This window comes from Phyllostomus discolor, chromosome 3 (assembly GCF_004126475.2).
Source record: "Phyllostomus discolor isolate MPI-MPIP mPhyDis1 chromosome 3, mPhyDis1.pri.v3, whole genome shotgun sequence".
NCBI classification, from domain to species: Eukaryota; Metazoa; Chordata; class Mammalia; order Chiroptera; family Phyllostomidae; genus Phyllostomus; species Phyllostomus discolor.
Genome location: NC_040905.2, coordinates 92,850,408 through 92,859,594, shown reverse-complemented (window position 1 = coordinate 92,859,594; position 9,187 = coordinate 92,850,408). Strand labels below are relative to the sequence as shown.

The 9,187-nt window shown below is 44.2% G+C and overlaps 1 pseudogene; it reads right to left on the bottom strand.

The window, feature by feature from the left end:
* Nucleotides 1-7,857: 7,857 nt before the first annotated feature.
* LOC114509200 lies at nucleotides 7,858-8,299 on the bottom strand (annotated as a pseudogene).
* Nucleotides 8,300-9,187: the final 888 nt, after the last annotated feature.

Below are 9,187 nucleotides of genomic sequence, written 5' to 3'. Positions count from 1 at the left end.
CAGTTATATCTCTCTTTACACTGACAACCTCCCTTTCACACATCCTCAAATATTTTGAAAGTACCCTGTTATGGGCTGAATGTCTGTATCCCCACTCCAAATTTGTATGTGGAATTCCTAACCCCCAATAAGACGGTATTTGAAAATGAAGCATTTGGGAGGTTATTAGATTAGATAGCATCGTGAGATTGGGTCCCCCATAATAGCATTAATGTCCTCATAGGAAGAAGGAGGAGAGTTCTTTCTCAAAGTGAGAACACAATGAGAAAACAGCTGTCTACAAGCCAGGAAGAGGGCTCTCACCAGAAACTGTTGCTGAATCTGCTGGCACCTTGATCTTGGACTTCCCAGCCTCCAGAATTGTGAGAAATCAATGTCTGTTGTTCAGGCCCTCGAGTCTGTGGTATTTCATTGTGGCAGTGTTAGGTAGCCGCCAGGAATGAGCGGCTGGAGGGGAAATAAAGCAGGCCCCCCCCCCCCAGTGCAATCTAATGAAGAACTTAAAATAGGAGTCTAGAAACAAAAGGGAAACATGTCTCACCCATTGATTCAGCAGTCCTGAGCCCGGTCCGATAAGATTGCCAGGTGTTCCAACATCACAAGCAAAACTGTGATAGCGCAGGAGGAGGGGAGCCCTTGAAATTCTGTGTGCATCATTTCCACTAGCTGGGAAAGAAAGCCTTTGTGACTGTATACTAAAGGTCTGGAAGGGGGAGGAGAATGGAGAACCCAGGAGCAGGCTAAAATATATAACCCCTAAACCCCAATAGTCGGGGCACTCAGATTAGCTGGGTGCCTGCTTGCAGCTCTGAGCTCAAGTGTATAGAACAAACTTACTAACAACTTTATTTCCTCTATACGTAGGCATTCCTCTATACGTGGGGCATTCAAAGTAGGTGGGTGACTATAGTTTCATGCTCAAGTATATTTCATAAATGAACTTGTTATATAATTTCCACTATATGTGTTTGTCGCTCACCTGAATTCTTCTCTTGCGAGCAAGGAAAGAACCAAGGAGGGCAGGCTGACCGAGGCACACCCTCTACACTTTGCACTCCCTGTGTTCTTTTCCTAGCCTTCCTTATTTCTTGACTTGGTCTGATCTCACCTGCCTCTTACCACTTCAAGGGAACTGCTCCAACCAAGGTCATTGACCACATCATCACTTCCAGGGCCCCTCTTTTTCACATTCAACACCACTGACTGCTCTCTCTTTCTTGACCACATAGCCGTCAGAGTCCAGACATTTCATAGCCATCAGGTTGACAAAAATTAAGGTCAGATAATAGCAAGTGCTGGCGAAAACGAGAGTGATGGGAACACTATGCACCACCAGCAGGGGAGAATCTCACTGTGGAGAGCAATGTGACAAACTCGTAATGGGTAATTCGAAGATGCTTATATCACACTGCCCACTGTTCCCTTTGCAGTAGGCAGAATAATGCCCCCAAAGATGTCCACATCCTAATCCTGGACCCTGTGAATGTTATCTTCCATGGCAAAAAAAGAAAAAAAAAAGTGCCGATGTTGTTAGGTCAGAGATCTTGCGATGGAGAGATTATCTCCCACAATGCAATCACGAGGGTCCCTATAAAAGGAGCTGTGAGAGTCGGGGCTAGGGATGCTGTGACAATGGAAGCAAAGGGCCAGAGTCAGAGGAATTTGAAGACACTGTGTTGCTGGCTTTGAAGATGCAGTGAGGAGCCACAAGCCAAGGAGTGCAGGTAGCTTCTAGGAGCCAAAAAAGAAAAAACCCTCAAGGAAATGGATTTTCCCATAGAGACCCTAGAGGGACCGTGACCCTGCCAAAAGCTTCACTTCAGCACAGCGAGACCCACTCAGACTTCTGGTTCCAGAGCCGTAAGATAATGAACCCATGTTGCTGTAAGCCACTAGTGTGGTGGTGACTTGTTTCACACCAGTCATAGGAAACTAGTACAAACTCCCAGGAATTTTCCCTCTCTAGGACCAAGAGACATGAACAAGAATGTTCACAGTGGCTTGATTTGTAATAACAAAAAACTGGAAACAACCCAAATGTCCAACCCAGGATAGTGGCAGAGGAACTGGTGTACCTTTATCAGTGGAATACTTCATACTCTACAGCGACAGAAATGAGCAGAGTGCGACACACATGGCAACTGGGATGAGCCTTACAAACAACAATGAATGAAAAAAGGCACCCCAGAAGGGTACATTCAGTATAATATGTTTATTATACTGAAACATGCAAACATGCAAAACTATACTTCATATTGCTTGGAGATACACACAAAGTGAAGTACAGGAAATATAAGCACTGAATTCAGGAGCACAGCTGTACGGCAGAAGAGGGATGGCACCAGGGATGAGACAGAGGAGACCGCAATGACATTGAGAGAGTCTGAGTTATTAAGTTGAGTTCCACTTTTTGGTAAGTCTGAAAACTTCTGTATAAAATTAAGAATTATCTTAGGGTCTATTTTTAGAACTTAGCTTTGGAGTCAGACAGACCCGGGTCAGACATTCTGAGCTCTGCCACTTCCTATGTAACCAGAAGCAAATCCTTTAATTATATCATCTGTACGATGAGGAGCTGAAGGATTAGGTGACTGGATAGGAGCATCTAGCATGGTGACTGGCTGTAGTCAGTGCTCCCAAATCAGTAGCTGCAATGGGTTTATCTTTCTGGAAACGCTCCCTTGGTTTGTAATGAATGGAGGAACTGCTATCTCCCAGGAAATTCCAAGAGCTGACTGTACAAAGGGGACGCTTCGCCTCCGTGGTTCTCCTCCTTGCTTCAGCCTCTAAATTCATTGTTCTCCAAGGATCTAATCCCTGTCCCCTTAAAAAAAAAATCAGCTTTCTTGATATATAATTCACATGCCGTACAATTCAGAAATTTAAATTGTACAGTTCAGTGGTTTTTGGTATATTTACAGAGTTGTGCAACTGTAGGCACCATCAATTTTAGAACGTTTGTCATCACCCCAAAAGGAAACTCTGTACCCACTAGCAGTCACTCCCATTTCCCCAGTCCCACCACCACCACCACCCTCAGCCCTAGGCAAACACTAGGGCTGACTGTGGCTGTAGTCAGGCAAAAGACATACTTTCTGTCTCTATAGGCTTGCTTATTCTGGATACTTTTCACACCAATGGAATCTTGTAATACGTGGTCTTTCTTGACTGGCTTTATCATTTAACATAATGCTTTCAAGACATGTTCATATTGTAGGGTGTATTAGTAAATAATCCCTTTTGATTTTTAAAATATGTTTATTAATGAGAGAGAGAGAAAGAGAAAGAAACACTGGCTGGTGTGGCTCAGTGGATTGAGCACCAGCCTGTGAACTGAAAGGTCACCGGTTCAATTCCGAATCAGGGCACATGCCTGGGTTGCCGGCCAGGGCCCCCTTTGGGAGTGAGAAGCAACCAATCAATGTATCTCTCACACATCAGTGTTTCTCTCCTTCTCTTTCTCCGTCACTTGCCCTCTCTCTAAAAATAAATAAATAAAATCTTTAAAAAAAAAGAAGAAAGAAACACCAATATGAAAGAGAACTATCGAATGGCTGCCTGGACCGGGGATCCAACCCCGAAACCTAGGTTTGAGGTTTGTACGCTGACAGGAAATGGAGCCACAACATTCTGGTGTATGGGACAATGATGCTCCAACCAACTAAGCCACACTGGCCCTTTGGACTTTTTTGCACACCACATATATTATGTAAAATTTACCATTTTAATCATTTGCAAGTGAACAGTTCTGTGACATCAGGTGCATTCACATTGTGCAACCATCACTAGCATTCAGATTCAGAACTCTTCCGTCTTTCAAAATTGACACTCTGCACCCATTAAACAATAACGCCCCATCCTCCCAGCCCTCACCGTTCTACCCTCTGTCTCTATGAGGCTGACTACTCTAGGTTGCTCACATGAGTAGAATCACGCAGTGTTTGTCCTTTTGTGACTGGCTTATTTCACTTAGCACAGTGTCCTTAAGCTTCCTCTATGTGGTAGCAGGTATCAGAATTTCCTTCCTTTTTGAGGCTGAGCCATTTTCCACCATATGTATAGGCCACAGTTTGTTTGCTCATTCATAGGTTGATGAACATTGGGATTGTTCCCACTTTTTGACTATTATAAATAATGTCTCTATGAACATTCAGATGCAATTTTTGTGTGACATAGTTTTTTTTCTCTTGGTTACATACCAAAGAGTGGATATATGGTAAACTATTTCACCTTTTGTGAAGAAAGGTCTGGCTATTTTTCAAAGTAACTGCACCATTGTACAGTGCATGAGAATTCCAGTTTCCTCACCACCACTAGTTACTGTCCATCTTCTCTAGTACAGCCGTCCCGGCGGGTGCGAAGGGGAAGCTCCTCACTTTGAACTGTGCTTCCCTCATGACTAGTGACGTGGAGCGTGTTCTCATGTGCTGTCCTTCACTCTTACGTCTTCTTTGGAGAACTTTGGAGAACTGTCTATTCCGATCCTTTGCTCATCTTTCAGTTGGGCATTTGTCTTTTTATTGTTGAGTCATTAAGGGTTCTTTGCACAGTCTAATAACTAGTCCTTTATCCGATACGTGACTTGTCATTTTCTCATTCTCTAGGTTATCTTTTCTCTTTCTTGATGGTGTCCTTTAAAGTATAGGAGTTTTTATTTTGATCAAGTCCAGTTTACCTATTTTTGGTTTTCGTGCTTGTGCTTTGGCATCAGATCTAAGAACCCATTTCCTAACTCAAGATCATGTTTTCTAAGAGTTTGTGTAGCTTTAGCTCTTCCATTTAGGTTGTAGATGCATTTTGAGTCAATTTTGGTGTGTGGTAGGGGTCCAACTTCATGCTTTTTTATATGGCTACTCAGTTATTCCCCCACACACATACACCCTCCCCCTTTCAAAGTCTGTACCTCAGGTACACCAGCATAGGTTAGCATTAATTCTTGTTTTTGTTGTTGATTTAATATATCATCTTCAATAGAATTTTATTATATCTCATCTTTAGTTTATATGTGGCCTGATTTTATTCCATTACTTGTGAATTATTAATATTTAATAAGTGCCCGTGAATTCACCACAGGACTGGAACCTCACCAATACCCGATCCAAGTATGTGTCCTTGCCTGCCCACACCCAAGGTAACCACACTCCTAAATTTGGGATTTACCACTCCCTTGCTTTAAAAACAATAGCTTTATTGGCATACAATTGATGTACAATAAACTGTACATATTTAAAGTGTACAATCTGATGAGCTTGGGCATAGATATACAATCCTGCAACCGTAACCAAAATCAAGGCAATGAACATATCTATTACCCACCCAAATTCCTTTATAGTCTTTTGTAACCCTTCTCTCTGATCTTTCCCATGCTCCCTAACTCTACCCCCAGATAAACCCTGATCTGCCTTTTCTAAACCTGTCACCACAGGTTAGAATGGATTTTCTAGAATTTTATGTAAATGGAATCATACAGTATACACTATTTTTGTATACTTTTCACTCAGAATAATTGTTTTGATATCTCGGCAGGTTGTTCCTTTTCATCGCAGTGTAGTGTTCCTTGTGTGGAATTCCACTGTAGTATCTGTATTGTATGGATATACCACAATGCATTTATCCATTCACCTGTTGATGGGCATTTTGGTTATTTCCAGTTTCTTTTCTTTCCTTCTTTCTTTCTTTTTTTTTAACAGAGGTTTTTATTTCACTTGGGTCAACACCTAGGAGTATGATTGGTTGCTGGATTGTATGCTAAGTATATGTTTAACTTAAAATGGGAAAACCATTTTCCATAGTAGTTGTACCATTTTACATTCCCAAGAGCAACCCGGGAGAATTCCCATTGCTCTGCATCCTCACCAGCACTAGGTATTTTTTGTTCTATTTTAGCCATTTGAATAGGTGTATGGTAGTGGTAAAGAGGGTTCTCAATCATCTGGGCCAGTTTATTGGTGGTGAGTTATTACCAGTTTCAGGCTTTCACAAATAAAGATGCTAAGAGCATTTGTGCACAAGTCTTTGCATGGATGCATCCTTTCATTTCTCTTGACTGAATACCTAGGAGTGAAGTGGCTAGATCAGACAACAGTTGCATGTTCCACATTTTTAAAAACTGTCAAACGGTTTTCCAAACTGTTTTAACATCCTGACCACAGGGTATCCATTCCAGTTGCCCCATATCCTTACCAACATTTTATATGGGCAGTGTTTTTCATTTTAGCCATCCTAGCAGGTGTGCAGTTCCTTTGTTTTGTTAAAAGAGGTTTATTATGCAAACACATGCATCTAAACAATATATTTGTTGTAACTGTTTTTGACCCTCAGAGAAAGTGCGGGCTCTGACTTGAGCCATCTTGTCTTTCTGCTGAGGGGACAGCCTCCTACCACACTATGATCGTGTCACACCAGCACGGGGCTAGGCACGCAGGAGGCATCAATCCATGCTGAAGAAACAAGCAGACCGACACTATCCACTGCCTCAGAGCCTGTGACAAGGCTCAGACCTTACCTGCCAACCCGAGGACTGTAGCCTGCTAGGTGTCACCCACTGGCAACCCTTCAATGTGGTATCTCCTGACTCTGCCCACAGTCTTCCTTCCACCCCCTTATTTGGTTTAGGGGGCCAGCATCCTGCCAAGTGCTCAGGCTCAACCCAGGAAAGCCTCCTAAATCCTTTGCCTCTCTTGCCCTTAAACCTTCTGTCTGTCTCCAAATCCTCTTCATGAAATTCTGCCTGACATTCACAGCATCTTCTCTTAGTTCAGGTCCTGTTCCAGGCCTGGATCCAGAGTTGAATGAGACTCAAGCCCTTTGGAGAAGCATGTGAACAAATCACAGCAACAATCTGTCCCTTCACTCCATAAGTCCTCCATCCACCTCTCCAGTGGGTCTCAAGGTCCTCACCCAGCTCAGGCAGCCCCGTCGTCATTCTTGGGCTGAGGCACCCACCCCTAGGGACCCAGGCTGTCCTCCACAGTGCTTCTTCCTTGCTGCAGCCCCAGCAATCCCAGATGGTCCTGCCTTGGCCTGACACTCTTCCATGGCACCTTGTCCTTCCCGGGATGGACTCTCCACTTCTTTGTTTGACACCTGTGGTCTTACCTGATTCTCTCCCTTTTTTTCTTTTCCCTGATCTGATACTCAATGTATAGATCCCGGCTACAGCCAAGCCAGGCTTCTGACCATTCCCCAATTTTCTGCAGCATTTCCACACCTCCCCTGCTTTTGCCCTAGACGTTCCTCTACCTAGAAAGCCCTTCCTCCCAATGCTTTGTCCTGAAGCTCTTGAAGAACGGACGCATCCTTCTTGGACTCGCACACAGCTCCTCCTCCACAGGTTGAATCATTCTTCCTTCTTGGCACACTCTGTCGCAGCCCTGATCCCAGCATGACCTGTACCAGAGTCATTAAAGACTCACCTATTCCCCACTGTTAGACTGGAAGTCCCCTGAGAGCAGTCTCAGCCCCCAGCACAGGATCTCTTACACAGCTGGTGAAGGGCCAGTCCACCTGGGCTCAAATTCCAGCTCTGCCACCTGCCACCTGTATGAACCTCAGAAAAATTACCTAACCTCTCTGTGCTTCTGCTTCTTCATCTGTCAAATGGGAGAGAACACCCATCCCATCTGGTGCTCAAAGGGATTTGGTGAATTAACACATAAAGGGTTCAAGAGGTGTAGATGGAGCCCTGGCAAGTAGCCAAGGCCTGGCAGATGCTAGCTAGAAGGGGAAGTGATTTGTTGAGTTGATCAGACCCTGCCCTCACTCTAGAGAATCTTCACGTGAAGGGATAGATATTTTCTATTGATATTCAGGGAACTTTTTAAATTTTTTTATTTTTTGGATTTTTAATGAATAAAACAAAAAAAAAAAGATCTAAAACTGCAGTTTCTGAAAGAACCATTTGTTCTTGCTGGTCTCATACCTCTCTTCGAACTTGACCTTGGCCTCCCATTGGGCCTTGTGGTTCAGAGTAGGATCTCTGAAGATGTCCTTGTTGATGAGAGTTTTGTCCAAGGGGATACCTGCAGAGTACCCTGTGGGCATGAGGTGATTGTAGTTATAAACTTTCACAAAAGACTTGATCTTAGACCTCTTGGCGATTTTCTCCTTGCCCACAGCAGCCATCACTTTACAGGGACAGCGGTCAATTCCAGCCACCAGAGCCTGGCTGTAGGGGCGATCTGATGTGCCATCATCAATGTTCTTCACGATGACTACCTTGCATCCAGATTAGTGTCCAGCCAGGACCAACACCACCTTCCCAGGTTTCATAAACTCGCCCATTTTGACAGCAGCCACTGGGGCCTAGAGCAGAAAGCAGGACTTTCTTAAACGAAGGAAAACCCATGCCTCCCCAGCTTCCCTGGAGGAAGAGGGAGCCATCCACCAGGGGCCGTCTGACCCTTCTCTCTCAGCATCAGAGTAACCAAGAACATCTTCCCCCTGTAGGAAGCCTTCTAGGGCTGGATTTCTTCAAGGAACTTCTCCTTCCCTTGGCCTTTCTCTGCTGTGAAGGCCCTATGACCACAGCCATCCCCTCTGCCCTGCTCCCCATCTTCACCTTGCTCTCCCCTTATTCTGCAAGGGAAGCAAATACCTTCAGACCACTTCCGGGCCAGCTTGAGGTTTTTCACAGCTGGAGCTCAGAGGGGCCTTAGAGAGAGAACATCTTGTCCGAACTTTCTTCCCTGCCTCCCCTGTTCTACATATGGATATGGTAAATGCAGGATGCTCAGTTAAATTTGAAATTTAGATAACATTATGAATAATCTTTTAGTATAAGTATGCCCCAAATATTACATGAAGTTTAATTATACATAAAATTTTTGTTGTTTTCCAAAATTCAAATTTAACTGAGCATTCTGGATTTTTATTTGCCAACTCTGGCAACACTACATGTAGGGAGACTAAGGCCATGGGTGATGGAGTGAGTACCTTGCACATGCAGAGCCATTTAATGGCAGGACCAGAGTTATACCCCAGGCCTTACAAAGCACACAAACACGCAGGCACATGCATGCACAGGTACCTCTGATTTCACTCTCTGGCTCCTGGTTCTGACTGTGAGCGGGACTGAAGCCTAACAATGAGAGAAATGGAGCTCATAGAGGAAGAGGGAAAGTGAGCAAGGAAAGGCCAGGCGGACCCACCAGAAACACTCACCACGTACAAGCAGTTTGGAAGGAGT